The sequence below is a fragment of the Leucoraja erinacea genome, chromosome 9 (genome assembly GCF_028641065.1).
Source record: "Leucoraja erinacea ecotype New England chromosome 9, Leri_hhj_1, whole genome shotgun sequence".
NCBI classification, from domain to species: Eukaryota; Metazoa; Chordata; class Chondrichthyes; order Rajiformes; family Rajidae; genus Leucoraja; species Leucoraja erinaceus.
Window position 1 is genome coordinate 62847860 of NC_073385.1, and position 25961 is coordinate 62873820.

The window sequence follows — 25961 nt, forward strand, 5'->3', positions numbered from 1 at the left end:
AATTCACATTTTTAGCGTTGGTATTGATGTATTTTTCCAAAATTTAAGTATTCATTTTTTTGCTATTATTAAACCATAGTTAAAGAATAAATTTTGAGATGTGTTGAATTTATTCCCATCTTCCATTACGCCAAATATAATCATTTCAGTATTAGGTTCCATTCTTATCTTGAATAATTTTGTAAATATTTCAAAAATATCACTCCAAAATCTATAAAGTTTTATGCAGGATACTAAGGAGTGTTAAAGTTACATTTTGGGCTAGACATTTATCACAAGTGGCGGATATATTTGGATAAAATTTGTTCAATCTTCTCTTTTGAATAATATAATCTATGTACAATTTTAAATTGAATTAGATTATGTCTTACATTAATCGAACATTTGTGAATAAATATCGTATTTTTCCCATGTAACCTTTGTGATTTTAATCATTAGTTCCCGTTCCCACTCTTCTCTAAATACCTCTGTCGATGGTAGGTCTATATTTAAAATACTATTATATAAATATGATATTAATTTTTGTGAGTCGGCTTCAATATTTATTGCTTCTTCCAATAAATCAGGAATTATTTTTTGATATCCTTGTATATATTTTTTCATTAAATCGCAAATCTGAAGATATTTAAAATATTGGTTGTTTTTCAGTTTAAATTTTAATTGTAATTGTTGGAATGATAGTAGGTTTCCCATTTCGTACATATCCCTGATCCTTCTAATTCCGAGACTTTCCCATTAGTTATATGCTTTATCAATAAGAGATGGTTTAAGTAAAAGGTTATTCGCAATTGGCATTAACAATGATAGATTTCTTAATTTTAAAGATAATTTTATTTGTTTCCAAATTCTTATTGTTCCATATATAATTGGGTTCTTCTTATATATTGTGTTATTCAGTTTTTTCAGGGGGGGGGAGGGGATCGTTCCTATATTACAAGGATGACAATCCTCTTTCTCCATTTTTATTCATTCTGTCTGTTGGGTAGAACTATCCAGCCAGTAAATCATATTCTTAATATGCACTGCCCAGTAATAATACATAAAATTCGGAAGTGAAAGTCCCCTGACCTCTTTTGGTTTACATAAGCGTTTTTTGTGATTCTATGTGATCTATAGTCCAAAATATAATTAGTAATATTAGAGTCTAATTTTTTTAATAAATAGTTTGGTATATATACCGATATAGACTGAAAGAGGTATGGTAATTGTGGTAGAAAGATCATTTTTATTGCATTTATTCTACCTAATAATGATAAAGGAAGTGTTTTCCAAAATGTAATCAGCGTATTAAGTTTATTTAATAAAGGGTATGAAATTAGCATTGAATAATGCTTTATATTTTCTAGTAATCTGAATACCCAAATATTTAAATTTTTCTGTTGCGATTTTAAAGGGGAACTTCAATGTGTGTAGGTTCTTGAGGTTTTAATGTCATGATTTCACTTTTATTCCAGTTTATTCTATATCCAGAAAAAGACCCACATTTCTCTATTAAATCTAATACATTTGGTATGCTCGTTTGTGACTTTGCAATATATAAAAGTATATCGTCTGCATATAATGCAGAACATTTAAATATTCCAACAACAGGTGAAAAGAACAGTAAATTTAAATATTCAAACAACAGGTGAAAAGAACAGTAAATTTAATTAAATTAAATTTGTCCAATTTTAGATATATTAGAAATAATTTAACTATTGATTCAGCCAAACTATATTTTAATGCAATGATTGTGCCATACATGATCTACTGTATAACAACTTGGTCACTGGCATGTAAGTCCACACTAAAGCCTGTTGAAATTGCTTATAAACAAACCCTAAAAACTCTCGACAAAAAGCCCAGAATGTACCATCACTGGAGCATCCTGAAGAAATTTGATCTGCTGAGCTGGGAAAACGTAATAAAATATTCGGACTTGATTTTGGTTTACAAAATCTTCCGTGGACTAGCCCCACCTCCGTTAAAGAACTTCATAAAGAAAAACACAAATAGGTCGACATGAGCAGCCTCCAGGGGTGATTGTATAGTCCCGTTTAGGAAAAGTGTCTTTGGGCAGTCAGTATTTTCATATCGAGCGTCGCAGACCTGGAACGTGATACCATGCGTCATACGGGATCTGTCAACCCTTACCTCATTTACCAAACATCTAAAAACATGGTTACTGCAAAATCAAAACTGCAATCATAATCTACCTTAAAATTATCCTATGGTACTCTTTTAATGTTACTTTTTTACTTTATTGTTTGTTGTTTTGTTTTTGACTTCTGTTTTGTCTCTTCTCTTATTGATTGAATGTGTTGTGATGTGTTTACCTTGTTTACCAGAGGGACTAAAGATGGAAATTAGCTACTGGCTAAAATCTTGCGTATTACATGTAAATGTTTATTAATATGCACTGTCCCCTAAATAAATAAATTACAAAATTACAAAAAAAAATTAGATTTTATTCTTTGAGTCTTTTAGTATTATAGCCCTGAATATTCGGATGAATTCTTATACTTTCAGCCAGGGGTTCTATCATAAGGGCAAATAGCAGGGGTGATAACGCACATCCCTGCCTATTACCCCTTGATTGTTGAAATTTTTGAGATAACATGTTGTTAGTTAAAATTCTTGTCATCGGTTTATCATACAATAATTTTACCCATGTTATAAAATTTTCTCCCATATTAAATTTTTGTAGTACTTTATATAAGTATTGCCACTCTACCTGATCAAATGCTTTCTCTACATCCAAACAAATAATTGATATATCTTCTTCCTCTACTTTATGCGAGTACATTATATTAAACAGGCATCTCAAATTATTAAATGAGTATCTTTTGGGTATAAACCCCATTTGATCAGGGTTTATCAATTTACTAATATATTTGCTTAATCTTCTTGCTAAAGTCTTTGCTAAGATTTTCTGATCTGTATTTAAAAGTGATATAGCTCTGTATGAGCCCGGATCTTCCAAATCTTTATCTTTTTTTGGAATAAGCGTAATAGTTGATTCTGTTAGTGTTTCAGGTAGTTTGTTTTCTTTAAAAGCATGGGAGTATAAATTAAATAAATAAGGGGTCGTTATCTCGTGACATTTTTTTATAAAATTCATTACTAAAACCATCTGGTCCCGCATTTTTCAACAATTTTATTGTTTCACCTATTTCTTTGATTGTAATTTGAGCTCCAAGTTCCTCTTGTTCCAAAAGGTCCAGTTTTGGAAGATTACAGTTATCTAAAAAAAAAAATATTTTACTATCTTTAATTTAATTTTAGATGTATATAAGTTTTGGTAAAATTGAGCAAATCTATTATTAATATCTTTAGGTAGTATTAGTAATTCACCTTTCTCTGATTTAATTTTGGTTATAGTATTTTCCTTTTCTTGTTTTTTCAATTGGTGAGCTAAAAGCTTATGTGGTTTGTCACCAAGCTCAAAATGTTCCTGTTTTGTAATTTGGAATAGTCTTATTACTCTTGCCGATACAATTCGATTAAGTTTAAATTTCAGTAATATTATCTTATTGTGTTTATCTGTCGTGGAATCTTTAGCATTATCTAACTCTCTGATTTCTTGTTCTAACAACATTTGTTCTGTCTTATTCTTTTTATTTTGAAAACTTTGATATGAAATTATAATTCCTCTCATAAGTGCCTTAAAAGTTTCCCATAATAAAGAAGGTGAAGTACCTGGTATATCATTTGTATTGAAAAAAAAGTTTCATTTGTTGTTTTAAATATTGATACCCTTGCACGTCATTTAAAATATGTGTATTAAACCTCCAAAAAGATTTCCGGCATTCCCTCAAATTTTACTGAAAATGTCAACGGAGAGTGATCTGAGATACTACTAATGTGGTATGTTGGATTGTTTGCATATGGCATTAATTTCATGTCCACTAAAAAATAATCAATTCTTGAATAAGTTTTATGTACCGAAGATTAAAACGAGTATTCCCTTCCAACTGGATTAGCAGATCTCCATACATCTATTATATTAGTATTTTTTATATATGTATTTAGAAGTTCGCTAGTCTTAGATTTTAAATTACTCTTCCTTTGTTTTGCTGATTTATCTAGATATGAATCTAAAACACAGTTAAAGTCCCCCCCTATTATCACATTTTGGTAATTAAGCTCTGATATTATGTCTATAATTTAATCAAAAAATTGGGGGCTGTCAAAATTCGAAGCGTAAATATTTATCAAAGTTAGTGGGGTTGCATAAATTTCTCCCGAAACTATAATATACCTTCCCTCTTTATCTGGTATAGTATTCTTTAATTTAAAAGGAATACCTTTTCTAATAAGTATAGCCATACCCCTAGATTTAGAAATAAATGAGTAGTATGTTTGGCCTATCCACTTCGCCTTTAATCTCATTTGTGTTTGTTGTTTCATGTGTGTTTCCTGCAAAAACGTTATGTCGCTTTTCAAAGATTTTAGTTGGGCAAAAATTTTACCCCTCTTAATTGGTTCATTGGCACTCCTTATATTCCAGCTACAAAATGTAATTCCTCCATTCTTTATTTGTCTATCGTCTTGCATTGTAAATCAAGGTAATATTCCTGAATCAAATGGTGCAACTAAATACCTCAGAATTCTTGGAGTTGGGTGGTCATCCCGAGTTATTAGATTTATATTGCATCTCCTTCTTGTAAAGTGCCTTAGAAAATGAAAAAAAAAAAATGATATACAATTACTTTAAAAAAAAATAAACAGATTCAAATCTTGATTGTGCTTAAAAAAAGGTGCTATTAAGGCATCTAAGAAAAGATGGCTTAAAAACAAATAGCCATCAATGATGGCAAAAAATGTATAGACCTCCGTGATGTTGTTATACATTGAGCTCCTTCCCCTTGGTAAAGCCTCATAAAAAAATCACATGCCGTTTCATATTTTGTCTTTTCTTATACGAGTTTATCAAACCAGCGCCAGTGAAAACCGAAAAAAAAAATCAGGAAAAGACACAAGGAGTGAAAAAAAACACAAATATAGAACACAACATATACACGGTTATATAAGTATATATGTCTTTCCAACTTATCTAATCTTAATCTAATCTAAACTTTCCCATATATATCCACCCAGGATTCTTACATAATATCCCATTCTATAACTACCATGCAAGCAGGTACCAACACCATACAAGCAGGTACCAAAGGGTTAACTACCATACAAGCAGGTGCCAAGGGGTTAAACTTTTAGGTTTTTGTCCAAGGTTGAATATAGCCCGCCTCTCTGAATAACACATTCCAGAGAGATAAGCTTTATAATTGTCTGGGTAGCTCAGCCATTTTAACCAGTTCAAAACTCTATCATAAGAATTTAAAAGTTCAATCTTCTTCCTTGTCGGCAGCTTGCCCCGATGTTTTCTTAACAATATCCTCTGCATACTTTAAAGCTTTTCCGGGATCTGCAAATGAGCGTTCAACACCATTATAAGATATCTTCATTCTCCCAGGAAAGAAGACCCCATATCTTACTCCCGGGACATCCCTCAGAGTGTGTCTTGCCGGTGTGAACAATCTCATTTTCCGGACTACCTCGGGAGGGTAATCACGAAAGATTTGCACATTATCCCCATGGTATGTCAGCTTCTTCCCATGAGTAATCTTTCTCAATATAAATTCCAATGAAGAGATGCCACGTAATTTCACAATTATTTGTCTTGAATAATTTGTTCCTCTCAGCTCGTGGGCTGGCAGTGCAGTCACGGCTGGTGGGCTGGCAGTTGAGTCACTGACAGCTGGTGGGCTGGCAGTTCACTTACTCATGGCTGGTGGGCTGGCAGTGCAGTCACTCACGCCAGATATGCTGGCAGTTCGCTCAGTCACCCCTCCCACCTTCACCAAACCCCCACTCTGCTCCTTGCCATTCCCCCTCCCCCTCATGCATTCAGTCCATCTCCCCACAACCTTCCCCCATGTACTCTTAGTGCCTCTACCACAGAGCAGCCATTCCTGCCTATTAGGTTCCCATTGTGATGAAGAACACGCAGGCATGAAAATGGAGAAAGGATTTATTAAAGTTTAAAATGTGAATGACTCTTAAAATATAAGAACAATTTAAATGTTAAAGATGAGAATTATTAAGTTATTTCTTGTTGTGTCTCTTGTTGCCGCTCACTGCATCTTGATGTGTCTTTGCTGTTGATTAAAAAAAAAGATAATTTAAATATAGAGAGATTGAGCGGTCAAATTTTAACAAAGAAAATCGGAGAATTTATTTCAGTTCAACGTTCAACAAAACACGCTTTTAATGACAACATTCCTGGAGGACTTCCGGTAGCGACACGAGCAGATGGCTGTTTAATTTCTAGCTCCCGATTGCAAGTTTAAAACTAGCCTCCCTTAACTCACTAATTGCCACATAATTCACAGTTTTCTGTATTGGAATGAGTGGGGGAGCGACAACTAGAAATCAAAAGAAACGTGACGGTTGAGAAAGAAAGAATTCACCGGGGATGGACAAAGTTCAAAAGATGAATCTGCAGATACCGTGCGCTCAATTCTCCACAATATCATTAAGAAAATACGTGACTTCAGGGCTGAATATAAAGTGGACTTACATAAATTTAAATAAGGAATCAAAGAAGACATGAAAACCCAACTCAGAGATCTGAAGCAAGAAATTTACCATAAACTTTCTGCTAACTCCAAACAAATCCACGCCCATGAAACTAGACTAAACATAGAAACATAGAAATTAGGTGCAGGAGTAGGCCATTCGGCCCTTCGAGCCTGCACCACCATTCAATATGATCATGGCTGATCATCCAACTCAGTATCCCTTACCTGCCTTCTCTCCATAGATCCCCTTAGCCACAAGGGCCACATCTAACTCCCTCTTAAATATAGCCAATGAACTGGCTTCCACTACCCTCTGTGGCAGAGAGTTCCAGAGATTCACCACTCTCTGTGTGAAAAAAGTTCTTCTCATCTCGGTTTTAAAGGATTTCCCCCTTATCCTTAAGCTGTGACCCCTTGTCCTGAACTTCCCTAACATCGGGAACAATCTTCCTGTATCTAGCCTGTCCAACCCCTTAAGAATTTTGTAAGTTTCTATAAGATCCCCTCTCAATCTCCTAAATTCTAGAGAGTATAAACCAAGTCTATCCAGTCTTTCTTCATAAGACAGTCCTGACATCCCAGGAATCAGTCTGGTGAACCATCTCTGCACTCCCTCTATGGCAATAATGTCCTTCCTCAGAGCTGAGGAAAAACAAAGCTGAGGCACTAATCGAAGAGGCTGAGACAATTAGCATGGCTATGTAAAATGTGCTGTTTAAATCGATGAAAAAACAGAAAGTCATGCAAGAAAAAATGACTGGTTTGGAAGGACGGTCTAGACAAAATAGCATTTGCATCTACGGCGTACCTGAAGAGAATGAAGGCAAATCCATGTCTGAATTTGTGGAGCAACTTATAAAAACTGAACTCACAATAACAACGGACACCAACGTACGGATCCAGCGTGCACACAGAGCTTTGGCTCGCAAACTGGAACGTAACGCACCACCTAGGTCCATAGTGGTAAATTTCCTGGAGTTTAATACCAAAGAAATGGTATTGAAAAAGACCTGGGGAAAGAAGATAATGATTGACGGGAGACGTCTATCATTTGATACGACTATGCAACGAAGGTTGTCCAGAAACGCAGGGCTTATAAGGGAATAAAGAGGGCCCTGAAGGAGAGAGGTGTCCGCTTCCAGCCCCCGCTGGACAAGATGCGCATTGACTGGGACTCGGGAACATGCACATACCATAGTGCACAAGACGCAGAGTTGAGGAGGAGAGGCTACTCCATGGAGACACCTGATTACAGCGTTGAGGAGCGGGTGGACCCAGAAATGGAGCGTCTTCTCCAGGCTTTGACATGGCAGAGAGTTGGAAAGAGGAGCGAAGATGGGAGTGAGACAGCAAGAGAGCGACTACAGGAGTCTGAGCAGACCCCATCCAACTAGCTTTTATTGTGTCATCACTTCTTTTGAACTGGAAAATAAGTGCTATCGGATGATGTTGGACGATACTAGGATGCGTGAAATGGAGTGTTTCACCTCTCGTGAGGGGCCCTCTGGGAGGAGGTTTTCCCCTATACCTGCCAACGGGAACTCAGGGTGGAAAGGAATCACCCTTACTTGGTAGTCAACTGTTTTCTCTTTTTTTTTAATTTCTTTATTTGGCACATGTTGTCCGGATGTTCAGACCTGCACAGTTTCAAGTTATCTGGAGATTTATGAATGCAAGATAGGAGTAGGTAAATTAAATGTCATGTAATATTATCAAATTGGTGTCACTCAATGTAAATGGGACGAATAAACCAGTTAAAAGGAGCAAGGTCCTGGCTAAACTGATAAAAGAAAAGGCTCAGGTACTATTTTTACAATAAACCCACCTGCCTCAATGAGAAGTTAAAACGCTTTGGCTTTAGAAATGCATTTTATAGTTCCTATAAAACTAGCCAAAAGAGGGGAGTGGTTATCCTTATTACAAATGCAGTCCAATTTGAATGCCATAAAGAAGTCGGGGACAAAGAGGGAAGGTATGTATTAGTTAAAGGAAAGCTGGAAAACAAAGTGGTAACACTGATCAATGTATATGACCCCCAGAGAGTACCAAATGTTTTTTCAAAACTCTGTTTGACATTATTGCTTTAGAGACTGAAGCTATTTTAATATGTGCAGGGGACTTCAATGTGGTCATGAATCATAATTTGGATACAACAAGCCTAAAAAACCCAAGATGCATCTGACCAAGTTTATTAACACATCAGTGCAGGAAATGGGCCTAATTGATGTTTGGAGAGAACTTCACCCTTTAGAAAGGGACTACACACACTATTCAGTACCTCACTCAGTCTACTCCAGGATTTACTACTTTTTAATGAATACGGGTGAAAGTTACAGGATCACAGAGTGTAAAATCGGGGTGGCAGATGTATCTGATCACAGTGCGATCAGCTTGACAGTACACCTGAATAGTAGAAAAAGAAATACTGTTTGGAGGCTCAATGTGGGTATTTTGAATAATAAGGCAAATGTGGAAAAAATAAGGGAAGAGATAAAAAGGTACATAGAAGAGAATGATAACGGGGATGAGGATCCAGTAATACTGTGGGATGCTATGAAGGCAGTTATACGTGGAAAGCTGATCGCCCTGACATCATCACAAAAAAAGGCCCGGCTAGCTACGTATGAACATAAAGTAGAAATATTGAAAGAATTGGAGAAAAACCATAAAAACATACAGGATCAGTTGGCACTAAAACAGATTAAGGAAATAAGGGGGGAGATAGATGAGATCCACAGGGGAGATATGGAAAAAAAGGGCAAGATTTGTAAAGCAGACCTATTATGAAGCAGGTCCAAAAGCAACTAGGCTCCTGGCCAGACGCCTGCGTAAACAGCAGGCCTCTAATCCAATTCATAAAATGAGAGATCCTAAAACCAATCAATTATCACACGAGCCAGATAAGATAGAAAGAATATTTGAAGAATACTATAAGAAACTCTTTTCTAAACCACCATCAGCTGACGAAAGGACAATGAGAAGTTTTCTTTACTCACTTGACCTGCCATCCATTGGTGAGACACAAAATAGTAAGATTAAACGAGAACTTACCAGTTTGAAGTTTGATCTTTATTTTATGAGGAGTTACGATGAGGGACTACGTGAAGTACCCCGTACAGCCGCATGTGCGTCAATCTTCAAAGCAGCGGTGTGAAATCACAGATAATAGGGACTGAAGTATAATAGTAAGATGAAAGAAGACTAGAACGACCAGATGACCTTTATGAGGGTTGGGAGCGGAGGGCACGTAGTCCCTCATCGTAACTCCTCAAAAAATAAAGATCAAACTTCAACTGGTAAGTTCTCGTTTAATCTTACTATTTTACTTCGGAGTCACGTGAGTGACTATGTGAAGATTTCAAAGCTCTGTGATTTCATGCCGTGAGAAACAAGTCTACACAACCACAACTGCCCCATTGACAAATGAGGGAAAACATTCATAATGCATACAGTCATGACATAGATTTAAACATGCTGATGCTGTTAAATAAAGTAATAACAATAGTCACATCTCTCATCCGGATGGAACCTATAACAGAACGTAAAATAAAATTGATAAATACCCCTGGTCTGGCAACGGGTTATTATAAAATGTTTGAAAAATCGTTCATTTGACCATGCTGCAGCCGTTAGGATGTGGTCCAGCGGAACGTAATTAACCCTTGCTGCTGCTGTTATAGCAGCCCTTGTGGAGTGAGATCTGGAATCAGTATCTACTCCTGCATAACTCAACTCCGTTTTAACACCTGGCAAGATCTGAACTGATATGTTCTTATAACGTTTTTTTGTAACTAACAATCATAGCTAGCTCAGAGTCTCGAAGGTTCTTGGTGACCTTGACGTATTGTTGTATATGTGTGCCCTCACATATCGAAAGGTCCCTGGTTATGCCTTGACCTATTTTGAGACCTGACACCCCTACTGCTCTGCTTAAATAAATTATAACATAAAATACTATACATATATTTGCAGATGTAATCATCCTCTCCTGTCACAATTATGTAGCGAGTGACCTGTTGTGCTAAACCAGCGCCAGAAGGATAACTACCTAATGAGATCCGGCCAAAGCTAAGAATGTAGCTGGAACCCCCTGGTGAAATAGTGTTAACACAATGTTAACCTCCCATACTGCATTGTACTTGTCCTGGGAAAACTTGTGTTAAAGATATCCTTTACTAACTCGACATCCGGGGTGAACCCAACAAAGTGGATCTCGTTTGCTGCAGTAAATCTGATGGAAAGCACCTTGGCACAGTTAATGTCCCTATAACTCAATATTGTCAAAGACCATTTAAAATGAACTCCAATAGCTCAGAAATCTGTACCATTTTAAATGTAACATGAGCATTAAACAAATGCTTCCCATCTCCTGAAGAAACAAAGTACTGCTTTTTAGTACTATCCCAGCACTGTGAATACATACAAGAATAGGTGTGACAACCCAAGCCGTAGGCAGTCTATTGAGAATCTGTAGAACATAAATTGATTTTATCATGCAACGGAGGATTTCCTGAGCCACAGGCTGAAGCAGCAAGATACATTTAAAATATCCATATAAGGTTGCATTATTATTATTCCCGACAAATCGGGAATCAAAACTACATAGGTCAATCACACAGCAGGAAACCTAAAGCGGGCTCTTGATGACTTTATTTGAAGACCCGACTGGTGAAGCAAAATGGAGGAAGACATAAAAGACCATTCTTCCTGCTTGTAGCGAGAATGTATCTTTCGCCACTGTTATGCCACACATTTATGCAACCTGTGAATTAGCATGAAAACAACATATCTATATTCGGTGTTGTATTGAATCAGAATTTCATAAATACGGTGTGGTCCAACACCCATTCTGTGTTGTCATTGATGATACTCCAGTGGCAAATGAGATTATGTACCTATTACAGGATTCTTTTACTTGTTTGCACCCACGTGACTATCATATGCAACCATCATAGTGTATCAACGTGAAGTTGAGCATGCATATTCGCTCAATCACTCTTTAACCCATAAAATGCACATAGGGCCTATAGATAGTTGATATCAATAACTGAAGAGTTAATAACTCATGCAAATCTCCTCCACCTCCAACTAGAGATGACATTCGCAATTTCCCACCTTAGACCATTAGCATCATTTTGCAATATAATGAAATATTTACTGATCAAACTCCTGGAGCAATGCTGAATACTGTTTGTCCATCATTGTGACTTTAGTAGCTTCAGCTGGTAATAGCAAAGGTGTGTTAACAATGACCTACATGGCACTTTGGAGTTTGCCATTTAGCATGCTGTCAGTTCCCCCACTTGCACAGCTGCATCACATCTATTACATTGCCAATTAGTCTAATGAATAGAAAGCTGCTTTATAACAACAAGGCTGTTCCAGGTTTCTATTGACTCCAATCTGTTGCCCAGGGTGGAATCACAGGCCAACTATCCATTTGATAACAACTTAACTTAACTGGATAGAGGCAAACAATTTATCAAGTAGCTTGAGACTGAAACAGTGGATTTTAGCGTCAAAATATCATCCAGACAATACATAACAAGTGTTTTTGAACTCTGAGTAGTCCTTTGAATGATTTATTGTCATCATATTGTTAAATTGCCTCATAATAGCAATGCCTCCAAATATCTCTGATGATCACTGTACATGGAAAACCCTATGAAATCAGTTTAATCACCCTTCTTTCATAATAAACAGGCCACACCTGCCATCATTTCGTGTCTGCCCTGAACGGCAACTCTGACCCGGTTACTGATAATTCTCACATGTCCCAAGCCAACTCTTGCCATAATTCTGACCCTGCCTTGAAAAACAATTCTGCCCATATCTCCGAGCCTGTCTCGAAGGCAAACCTGGCTAAAATACTAAACCTGGCTCAACACAATTCTGGCCTAATTCCAACCTGCTTGGAATACTAGTTACGTCCAGTTTTATCTGGTTAAATGCCTCTGAGTAGATGACAATGTCTTAATCATTTGTGTATTGTACAACCAAGTGTAAATCTTACCAACTTGTTCGTGGTCACTTAGTTGTAGAGTAACTCTGGTCAGCTTTCATGCTGCTACCAGCTTCACTGAACCGCTTACTGCCGATGAAGCCGTGGGGTGCGTTGTCACCAAAGCTATGAAGCCTTCCTCATCATTGGCCTAATTGGTCCAACAGCTTATGCTTCATCCTCCAGGTTTTGCCTGTGGAATAGGTCTTACCTGAATAGAAGATTCGATGAGTGTTCACTGCATTGTGTTGGGATGGCAACCTTGCTGCCAGGAATGGTACCTCTGACACATGCCCTTCATCCCTTGGGGTATGCTCCATGGCTATACCCTCAGCCTCGGCGTCAGATTTACACTGACCCGGCATGCTCTCCAACCTCCATGAGGGAGACATTAAGCAGCCCTGTTACAAAGTGCTGCTGGCATGGCCTAGAGCAATAGGCCAGCGCTGCCATAGACTCGGCGTCAGATTACATACTGACCCGGCGGCTTCCATCCCTTGGGGTATGCTGTTCTGCAATACCTCGAACTTCAGGGTCAGAACAAAACGGCCCCGGTAAGCTCACCTCCTCCATGAGGGAGACATTATGCAGCCCTTCTACAGGTGCTGCTGCCATACATTAAGCAGCCCTATTACAAGGTGCTGCTGGCGCAGCCTCTCTCATAGCCCAGCACTGTCATAGATTTGGCATCCCCATTAAGCAGCCCTGTTACAAGGCGCTGCTAGTGCGGGCTCTCCCATATGCCCAACACTGCCAATAGACTCAGCATCCCCTTGAAGCAGCCCTGTCCAAGGCGCTGCTGGCGCGGACTCTCCCATAGTCCCGCACTGACACAACTCCTGCTGTTGGAGTGTATATAGATGGAGCCTCCTCTCCATTAGGGGCTCCATCCTGGCCAACCTCCAAATTTTCTCATTACCGGAAGGGAACCCTCCCGGCACCAGGGCTGACCATTTTGGTCGGTTGACCCCATATCTTGGGGACCTCTGCGGTCTGGGCACCGCATTGCTGCTGGATTTCCCCTACCCGGGAATCCCAGCGTCCATATGTATTACCAGAGGGAAAAACCCCAACCGGCACCAGGGCTGACCGTTGAGGTCCATTTAACCCCTATCCTGGGGACCCCTGCGGTCTGAGAGCCGCGTTACTACTGGATTTCCCCTCCCCGGGAAACCCAGCATCTATATGTATATCGGGGGAAAACCCTCCGGACACCCGGTCTGCTGGCTGTACCCTCCCCGGGAACCCCAGCATCTATATTCATATCGGGGAAAACCCTCCCGACACCCGGTCTGCTGGCTGTCTCCTCCCCGGGAACCCCAGCATCTATATTTATATCGGAGGGAAAACCTCCCGGCACCCGGCCTACTGGAGGTCCCTTACCCGGGAACCCCAGCGTGTACCTGCCTATCGGAAGGAAACCCTCCCAGCACCCGGAGCGCCTGAAAGTCACTGACCACCCCGTCAGTGACCAACCTCGCAAAACCCGATATTCCCCTGCTATCCGCTTCCGCGGCGAGAACCGGGGTTTCCCCACAGCCCATAGCTGGTTCCCTCATCGGTCCTCGCGAATCATCCGGCAGGTAGCCTCTGGAACAAGAGGTTCCTGCAAGGAAACAAAACAGGTAAGAAATACAAACTTACCTGAAGTTTAAACTTGCCGCTGGAGGAGCTCTGCTGCTCCAACCGGTCGCCTGCACCAATGCGTCTGATGTAATGATGTATGTGCGGCTGTACGAGGTTCTTCACGTAGTCACTCACGTGACTCCGAAGTTTGTATTGTACAACGAAGTGTAAATCTTACCAACTTGTTCGTGGTCACAACCGTATATTGGACCATTACGTCACAATTTACGGTTAAGGAGCTGGAAGCTGCAATCAGTCGACTTAAGGCTAGTAAATCACAAGGCAGCGATGGGTTTCCACCTGAATGGTACAAGGCCTTTAAGAAAGAGCTAACACCTCTGCTCCTGTCCTGTTTTAACTGGACCCTTAAAGAGGGCAGGGCTCCCCCATCATGGAAGGAAGCAATTATTACCATTTTACCCAGGGAAGGCATAGACAAAGTGCAATGTAAAAATTTCAGGCCAATCTCAATTTTAAATGTAGACTACAAACTATTTACCTCAATTATTTGCAAAAGACTTGAGATTTTTGTACCAGATCTGATTAATGAAGACTAAACTGGATTTATTCGGGGGCGCCATACACAGGATAGTATTAAAAGAACCCTCCACATTGTGGATAATGCTCAAAAAAAGGATACAAATATGGTTCTGGTCAGTTTAGATGCAGAAAAAGCCTTTGATAGTGTTAGTTGGGTATTTTTATATGAAGTACTAAGGAGATTTGGTCTCAATGAAGATGCAATTCGGTGTATTAAAACAATATATCAGGAGCCTACAGCTAGGATTAAGGTAAATGGAAACATATCCAGTTAGATAAGGGCACAAGGCAATGCTGCTGTCTTTCTTCTACTCTCTTCGTTTTGTATATTAAACCCTTAGCACAAGCTATAAGGCAGAGAGAAGACCTGCAAGGGGTCAAAATAGGGGGAAAAGAACATATCATTGGTCTTTTTGCTGATGATATCATTATTTTTCTTGAACAACCAGATATATGTCTCCCAAATCTAATGAACCTATTTGAAACATATCCAGATTCAGATTCAGATTCAGATTCAATTTAATTGTCATTGTCAGTGTACAGTACAGAGACAACGAAATGCATTTCGTATATGGATACTACTGAATATAACAAAAACACAAATTCTTCATTCAATTATTCTCCATCCCAACAAATCAGAGATGCATATAATCTGAAATGGAATTCTAAAACGATGCAGTATCTTGGTGTAACTATAACCAAAACCCGTTCCAACTTGTTTGAAACAAATTATAACTAAATTGAAGAAAACATCAAAAAGGATGTTGAAAGGTGGTCGACCCTTCCTCTAGACCAGTGCCAGAATACAAATGGTAAAAAATGAATATCCTACCTAAACTACTATATTTATTCCAATCTCTCCCATTTAATGTTCCCCGAGATAGATTCATAGCCTGGGATAAAATGGTCTCTAGATTCATTTGGAATGGCAAAAAAACAGGAATAAAACTGTTCAAACACTTCAACTGCCGAAAAGCAAGGGTGGAATGGCTTTACCAAATCTTAGGAAATACTTTTTTGCAGCTCAACTCAGACCTCTGGCTTGTAGGTGTAGACCTGATTATGAATCTCGATGGAAAGAAATGGAAAGGGAGATACAGGGTTACCAGACCTTGATTTTGGTGGGAGACAAATATCTGAGAGGGGCTTTGAGACATGCTATCGATCCAATAGTAGCCTTTACGTTAGAAATATGGAATGTTATAGTGGAAAAATACAAATTAAAAAGAGGGGTTCACGCATTGAAGTGGTTTGCATATGACTCAAAGTTTAAGCCAGGGGTGTATGATTCAAAATTCAAAGAATGGGTACAAAAAAGCATAACGGCAATGTATACAGTTTCAGAAAATGGCGAGTTTATGAGCTTCCAAGATTTAAAGTATGGTCTTGAAAACAAAGATTTTTTTAGATACTTGCAATTAAAAGATTACTTTACAAAAGAGATAAGGCCAGAACTGGATGAAACTTCAAATAATGTGATCAAGGTGATTGTGGATGCATACAAACAGAAGGGTTCTCGGGTCACCTCTGCTTTCTACCAAGCTCTGTTGGGAAGAGGGGGAGAATCAACCCTCTGCATAAAAACAAAATGGGAAGCGGAATTAAATATTCAAATAACAGAAGAAGAATGGTATCAAATGTGTGAAACACAATGTTCATCCACAAGCTCACTAGTATGGAGAGAATTTTGCTGGAAGAATCTATCTCGCTTTTTTATAACAGGAAAAATAAAAAGCCGACAACTTGCTGTCCAACAACATTGTTGGAGGCTGTGTGGGAGTACGGAGGCAGACCACTCGCATATTTTCTGGAACTGTGTAAAGACAAGACCATACTGGGAAAATGTTAATGCAGTTGTAAAAAATATCTTGGGTTATAGAATCCCAAATACCTGCCTGTGATGTATCTGGGGCATATTAAGATTTTGTAAAAATATTTGATTAAAGTTTTGCTTGCAACAAGTAAGAAGTCCATTACCAGGCAGTGGCTTAATGAAAAAAGTCCAAAACAGGAACAGTGGTTTGAAATTGTGCGAGACATCTTTAATATGGAGAAATTGACATATTCCTTGAGAGTCAAGGAGAATTCATTTGAGAAGATCTGGGAAAAATGGGAAAAATGGACCGTTTATTTGACTTGATGGTATGTTTGTATGAATATTGAATTATCTCCAGATAACTAATCAATGTAATGTTTTTTCTTTTTTAATTTGGTAAGTGAACCACACAGTCTTATTCCAATTTTTTATTTATTTACTTCTTTTTTTTCCCTATCTACTTATTTTTTTATTTTGATTGCTGGTTTTCTTACTTTGTTTTATTTATGGTGATGGTGTTGCACTGTTTTGTATAAATCTCTGAAAATTCAATAACAATTTAAGTGAAAAAAAAATGACATTTCTGGTCGATGTTCCACCTTTCAGGAAAACTGACATTTCCCTTCATCTTTCCTCGTCTAAGAGACACATGTAGCCTTCCATGCTGAAATACCGGTTTGTCGAGGTAGATCAACACCTTCTGCATTCTTTGTCCTTGTGGGATGGATCGTCATAGCAAAACTTGATTGAATGGGGAATTGGGTCTTCTGAAGAGGAATGTCTTCACTTTCTGTTAAATTGAGTGCATACACTGCTCTCTGCTCAAAATTCAACAGAGGCCCATTCTCCTCAACAAATTGCTGTTGCTCACTTCTGTCGTACTGCAATTCCTGCAGCAATTCTGAATTGTCATCATCAAGGTGCATCCTTCCATTTCTTGGTTGTGGCAAATTAAAGAATTTCATTGTTTTGTTGTAATTCTCAATCCTCTGGACTCATTGAAGAATTTGTGCAAAACATTTTTTGAGGCGGGGGCTGTCGTGGTGGGGTGGGGGGTGGCAAACGTCCTGCAGCCAAGGGAGGGGGACTGCATCAGGCGGGGGCTCTCGTGGGCTGATGAGGGAGGGGGGTGTCCTGCAGCGGGGGATGGGGGCAGCTTCATGAGGGGAAGCATCCTGTAGCCAGGCGGAGGGCAGCATCTTGAGGTTGGGGATGTCAGGGGGGGGGGGGGGGGGGGGGGGGGGGGGGCGGTGAACGACCTACTCATGGCCTCCTACTGACTTGACTCACTCACTCATGGCCTCTGGACCGACAGACTGATTCACGGCTTGTGGACTGACTGACATGCCCGACTTCTGGAGTCACGTCCGACTTTTGTAAACTGAAAACTGTAACATCCACATTGAGGAACAGCTTCTTCCTGACAGCCATCACGCTATTAAACATAACGAATAAGCTCTGAACTACGAAAGACTATGTTACTTGTACTATTTGTTAATTGTTGATCATACACATACACCCTTCACCTTACACAGACACTCACACACACAGACTCACACACACACAGACACTCACACACACACAGACTCTCACACACACAGACTCACACACACGCAGACTTAAACACATGCACACACACACACACACACACACACACACACACACACACACACACACACACACACACACACACACACACACACACACACACACACACACACACACACACATACACACACACACACTCACACACTCACACACACACACACACACACACACACACACACACACACACACACACATATACACACACACACACACACTCTCTCACACACACTCACACAACTCTTATAGAAACTTAGAAAATTCTTAAGGGGTTGGACAGGCTAGATGCAGGTAGATTGTTCCCGATGTTGGGGAAGTCCAGGACAAGGGGTCACAGCTTAAGGATAGTGGGGAAATCCTTTAGAACCGAGATGAGAAAAACATTTTTCACACACAGAGTGGTGAATCTCTGGAACTCTCTGCCACAGACGGTAGTTGAGGCCAGTTCATTGGCTATATTTAAGAGGGAGTTAGATGTGGCCCTTGTGGCTAAGGGGATCAGGGGGTATGGAGAGAAGGCAGGTATGGGATACTGAGTTGGATGATCAGCCATGATCATATTAAATGGCAGTGCAGGCTCGAAGGGCCAAATGGCCTACTCCTGCACCTATTTTCTATGTTTCTATGTTTCCATGTTTCTATCCATGTTTCACAAACACACACACACACACACACACACACACACACACACACACACACACACACACACACACACACACACACAGACACACACACACACACACACACACACACACACACACACACACACACACACACACACACATACACACACACACACACACACACACACACACACACACACACACATTCACACACACACACAGACACACACACACAGACACACACAGACTCTCACACACATACACACACATATAGAGAGGTTGCACGGCAGTCGGGTCACGACTCGTGACCCATACTGTTGCTACGCTACACCAACTGGAGTACACGCGATGAACCACAGGCAAGCACTTACCATTGTTTCCAGCGTAGCGGGCCCGTTAAAATCCGCCGAGATTATCAATTTTTGTGCTGTAAATAATTATGGAAATCGGGATAAGCGTGAGAGACATTTATCCTACTTCAGAATTCCAAAAGTGAGGAGAAATGATGGTAGAGAGAAGCGAGAGCTGAAGGGACAACAACAGCCAAAGTGTTTAGCGAACATTCGCCGTGCAGATATTGAGATTGAAAATATTGGGAATTATCGCGTTTGCTCACTGCATTTCATCAACAGTTAGCCATTATTTTTGTTTTTTCTAGATTCCATTGGCATCTAAAAAGTTTCAGAAGTGATGAATCTGGCTGTAAAATTTTTAAATCGCCCATGGTTCTCGTGGGTTTTTACATAAAAAAGAAAACGGCAAGCACTTTAGCTGTTGTTGTCCCTTCAGCTCTCGCTTCCCTTTACCTTAATTTCTCTTCACTTTTGGAATTCTGAAGTAGGATAAATCTCTCACACACACACACACACATACAGACTCACTCACACACACACAGACACACACACACACACACACACACACACACACACACTCACACACTCACACACACACACACACACACTCACATACACACACACACACACAGATTCACATACATTCACAGACACACACACACAGACACACACAGACTCTCACACACACACACACATATAGAGAGGTTGCACGGCAGTCGGGTCACGACTCGTGACCCATACTGTTGCTACGCTACACCAACTGGAGTACACGCGATGAACCACAGGCAAGCACTTACCATTGTTTCCAGCGTAGCGGGCCCGTTAAAATCCGCCGAGATTATCAATTTTTGTGCTGTAAATAATTATGGAAATCGGGATAAGCGTGAGAGACATTTATCCTACTTCAGAATTCCAAAAGTGAGGAGAAATGATGGTAGAGAGAAGCGAGAGCTGAAGGGACAACAACAGCCAAAGTGTTTAACGAACATTCGCCGTGCAGATATTGAGATTGAAAATATTGGGAATTATCGCGTTTGCTCACTGCATTTCATCAACAGTTAGCCATTATTTTTGTTTTTTCTAGATTCCATTGGCATCTAAAAAGTTTCAGAAGTGATGAATCTGGCTGTAAAATTTTTAAATCGCCCATGGTTCTCGTGGGTTTTTACATAAAAAAGAAAACGGCAAGCACTTTAGCTGTTGTTGTCCCTTCAGCTCTCGCTTCCCTTTACCTTAATTTCTCTTCACTTTTGGAATTCTGAAGTAGGATAAATCTCTCACACACACACACATACAGACTCACTCACACACACACACACATACAGACACACACACACACACACACACACACACACACACACACACACACACACACACACACACACACACACACACACACACACACACACACACACACACTCGCACACACACAGACAGACACACAGACTCACACACAGACATACACAGACTCACACACACTGACTCACACAGACTCACACACATGCACACACACACACACACACACACACACACACACACACACACACACACACACACACACACACACACACACACACACACACACACACACACACACACACACACACACAACACACACACACACACACTCATACACACTCACACACCAACTAATACTAAAATGCCAAGCAACTTCAGAACGTGGTAAACATACAGTGTGTAAACCGAATAATTCAAACGTTTAAAGCCTTCTGTAGGGGCTGCTGCTGCTGAAGAAAAAACGTGCTTTAAACAACGTCCAACAAACACACTCACCATAGACAGAGCAGTCAGCTCGCTTGAATTATTCAACAATGTATTCACTGTGCCATCTGCAGTCAGTGCCATCTTGCCACGAACCGGAAATGATGCACACAGCGCCATCTTGCCGCTAACCGGAAATGACGTCATCAGCATCATCTTACCACTATGCTGAAGTTACGGAATGAGCGCCAATTTTGCAATTAAACATAGTCCTGATCTAATAAAATGTTTATTCACGCTTTATCCATCCGAAAACTGTTGCAACAATTTTAAAAACCGAGACAAACAATTTGGCAAACACTTTATAACCACATTGATGGGGCTCACCGTCGAGTAGACTTGTGTTCAGTGTTATTTGCAGCTCATAGAGCCGTGACCCTCTCGCTTCCACCTTCTCACAGAGACTGAGTGAGGTACGACACTACCGGATTTTATAGTCCCTTCCCCCTGCCGCCAGTGGGGGCAGCAGAGAGAATGGCGACATTTTTTAAAACATTAATAACTCTCTGATTTGTCATCAAAAATCCTCCAGTCCAATCTGGCGGAGGGGGACTTTGAGTGAGGTGGCCAAAAATGATGGCCGTAAGTGGCCGCGTTCTTTCGGAAATCACGAAAAAGTAAGTCAGAAAGTGATCAAGATCATAGTTTTAATAAATATAGATTTCTAACGTTAAATATTCCCCATTAGTTAAAGACTTTATGTTTTTTTTGTGGAACTAATTTCTTTACAATTATAAAAGTATGCTATTCTCAAAACATCAGCTATGTTATTATTTACTATAATGCGAATTTTGACAGAATTTTGATCACTTTGATGAACAAGGCTTAATTCTGACTTCCACATCCCGAAAGAATACAATTGAACTTCATTATTTTGATTTAACTTCGAAAACGTGCTTTTTTTTGTTCTTTAAAGACGTTACGGTATCTCATTTAACTGTACTAATTCTTAAAGATACCAGTTAATTTCAAAAAGAGCGTTTTTTAAATTTTAAAATACATTTCTAATGTACTAGACCCGTTGGGTCCCAGCATCACACGGGGGGGGCTGGTCATCCAATGCAATATTCCACCTCTCCACCAATTCCAATATTGCTGGCCAGTGGTTGGGGGGGGGGGGGCTGTTGCGCTAGTATTGGTGTTGTGGGCAGAAGAGACTGTTTTCCAGAGGGCTAGTATGGACATTGTGGGCCGAATGGATTCTTGGGCTGGCAGCTCAATCACTGAGGCCAGGCATCTCAGTCACTAAGGCCTGGCAGTATAGTCACTCCGACCTGGCAGGCTGGCAGCTGAGAAACTGCCAGAAATTCTGCGAGAAACTGCCAGAAATTCTGCCCAAAACAGTTGACAGACTCTGTGAGAGAGACGGGGGAGAGGGTGGGCTGAATTTATCATTGGGCTGAAAGTTCAGTCACTTAGAGCTGGTGGGCTGGCAGTTCACTTACTCACGGCTGGTGGGCTGGCAGTGCAGGCACTCATGGCTGGTGGGCTGGTAGTTCAGTCACTTACAGCTGGTGAGCTGGCAGTTCACTTACTCAAGGCTGGTGGGCTGACAATGCAGTCACTCACGGCTGGTTGGCTGGCAGTTCAGTCACTTAAAGCTGGTGGGCTGGCAGTTCACTTACTCATGGCTGGTGGTCTGGCAGTGCAGTCACTCACGGCTGGTGGGCTGGTAGTTCAGTCACTTACAGCTGGTGCAGTCACTCACACCTGGTACGCTGTCAGTTCACTTAGTCACCCCTCCTCCCTTCACCCCCCACTGCTACTTGCCATTCCCCTTCACCCCACGCATTCCTCCATCTCCCCACAACCTCTTCCCATGCACTCTAAGTGGCTTTCCCACAGAGCAGCCATTCCTGCCTATTAGGTTTCCATTGTGATGAAGAACATGTGGGCATGAAAAATGGAAAAAGGATTTATTAAAGATTAAAATGTGAATGACTCTTAAAATATAAGAACAATTTAAATGTTAAAGATGAGAATTATTGGTCTTTCTTGTTGTGTCTCTTGTTGCTGCTCACTGCGTCTTTATTTATTTTTGCTGTTGATAAAAAAAAGATAATTTAAATATAGAGAGATTGAGCGGTCAAATTTTAACAAAGAAAATCTGAGAATATATCTCAGAAGTCATCATTCAACGAAGCACACTTTTAATGACACCATTCTTGGTTGATGTTCCACACCAGGTAAACGTTGACATTTCCCTTCATCTTTCCTCGGCTAAGAGACACATATAGTTTTCCATGCTGAAATACCGGTTTGTCGAGGTAGATCAACACCTTCTGCATTCTTTGTCCTTGTGGTTTATGGATCGTCATAGCAAAACTTGATTGAATGGGAAATTAGGTCTGCTGAAGGGGAATGTCTTCACCTTCTGTTAAATTGAGTGCATACACTGCTCTCTGCTCAGCATTCAGTAGAGGCCCATTCTCCTCAACAAATTGCTGTTGTTCAGTTCTATTGTATTGCAATTCCTGCAGCAATTCTGGATTGTCATCATCAAGGTGCATCCTTCCAAAATTCTGGCAAATTAAAGAATTCCATTGTTTTGTTGTAATTCTCAATCCTCTGGATTCACAAGAATTTGTGCAAAACATTTTTTGTGGCGGGGCTGTCGGGGTGGGGTGGGGGTTGGCAGACGTCCTGCAGTCGAGGGAGGGGGATGGCATCAGGTGGGGGCTCTCGTGGGCTGCTGAGGGAGGGGGATGTTCTGCAGCGAGGGATGGCTTCAGGAGGGAGAGCATCCTTTAGCCAGGCGGTGAGCAGCGTCTTGAGGTGGGGGCTGTCAGTGGGGGGGGGGGGGGGGGGGGGGGGGTGGTTAGCAACCTACGCATGTCCTCTGGACTCACTCACTGCCTTAGGACTAACTCATGGTCTCTGGACTGACTCACTCATGGCCTCTGGACTGACAGACTGAATCAAGGCTTGTGGACTGACTGACTTATGCCCGACTTCTGGAGTCACGTGCGACTTTTGTAAACTGAAAATTACAACATCAACTTTGAGGAACAGCTTCTTCCTGACAGCCATCAGGCTATTAAACATAATGAATAAGCTCTGAACTACGAAAGACTATATTATCTATATTACTAAAACTAAGATCTTGGTCACTTTCTGACTTGCTGTTTCATGATATCTGAAAGAACGCCTCCACTTACAGCCGTCATTTTTGGCCACCTCGCTCAGAGTCCCACTCCGCCGGATTGGACTGGAGGATTTTTCCCATCGATGAAAAATCAGAGAATTATTAATGTTTTAAAAAATGTCGCCATTCTCTCTGCTGTCCCCGGTGGCGGCAGGGGGGAGTGACCATAACACCCGGAAGTGTCATCTCTCACTCAGTCTCTGCAAGATGGTGGAAGCGAGAGGGCACAGCTCTCTGAGCTGCAAAAAACACTGAACGCACAGCTACTCGACGGTGAGTCCCCTCGATGTGGTTGTAAAGTGTTTGTCAAATTGTTTGTCTTGGCTTTGAAAATTATTTTTTCAGAAAATGTACTAATTGCAAAGTGTTTGCCAAATTGTCTTGGCTTTTAAAACGTTTTCAGAAAACAGATTGGTTGTAAAGTGTTTGCCAAATTGTTTGTCTGTTCTTAAAATGGTTGCAACAGTTTTCGGATGGATAAAGCGTGAATAAATATTTTATTAGATCAGGGCTGTGTTTAATTGCAAAATTGGCGCTCATTCCATGACTACCGCTTAGTGGCAAGATGGCGCCAATGACGTCATTTCCGGTTAGCGGGAAGATGATGCTGAGTGCGTCATTTCCGGTTCGTGGTAAGATGGCGCTGACTGCAGAAGGCACAGTGAAGACATCGTTGAATAATTCAAGAGAGCTGCCTGCTCTGATGAGTGTGTTTGTTGGACATTTAAAGCACGGTTTTGCTTCTGCAGCAGCAGCCTCTACAGGAGGATTTAAACGTTTGAATCATTCAGATTACACACTGTATGTTTTCCACGTTCTGAAGTTACTTGGCATTTTAGTATTGGTTGTGTGTGAGTGAGTGTGTGTGTTTTTGTGTGAGTGTGTGTGTGTGAGTCTGTGAGTATCTGTGCGTATGTGCGTGAGTCTGTGTGAGTCAGTGTGTGTGAGTTAGTCTGTGTGTGTGTGTGTGTGAGTGTGCGAGAAATCTATCCTACTTCAGAATTCCAAAAATGAAGAGAAATGAAGGTAAAGAGAAGCGAGAGCTGAAGGAACAACAACAGCTAAAGTGTTTGGCGAATATTGACCGTGCAGATATCAAGATTGAAAATATTGGGAATTATTGCCTTTTCTCACTACATTTCATCAACAGTAAGGCATTATTTGTGTTTTTTCTTGATTCCTTTGGTATCTATAAAGTTTCAGGTGACAAATCTGGCTGTAAAATTTGAAATCTGAAGTGGGGACATGCAAAAAGAAAACGCTTCTGAAGCTAAATTTATCATTAAAAAAAATCTCCAGACTTACGAGTGGTATGTGGGAAAGTAAGTTTTCTATCATTGCGATGTATATTTTGGAAAATAATAAAATGTCCTGACAGCTTAAACACCCACTCCCTTTCAATAGGATATTGTCAATTTGCTGAGGTTGATTATGTCCAATTAACAGCTAACAATTATGCCATTTCTTGGCTTGCATCTGAGTAAAATGTAATTCAAAATCCACGTATGGTTTGCGATTTTTTTTAATGATAAATTTGCTTCAGAGGCGTTTTCTTTTTTATGTAAAAACCCACTTAAGAACCATGGGCGATTTTAAAATTTTACAGCCAGATTTATCACTTCTGAAACCTTTTCGATGCCAAAGGAATCAAGAAAAAACACAAATAATGCCTTACTGTTGATGAAATGCAGTGAGCAAATGTGATAATTTTCAATCTCGATATCTGCACGGCCAATGTTCCCCAAGCATTTTGGCTGTTGTTGTCCCTTCAGCTCTCGCTTCTATCTACCATCATTTCTCCTCACTTTTGGAATTCTGAAGTAAGATAAATGTCTCTCACGTTTATCCCGATTTCCATTATATACAGCACAAAAATGGATAATTTCGGCGGGTTTTAACGGGCCCGTTAT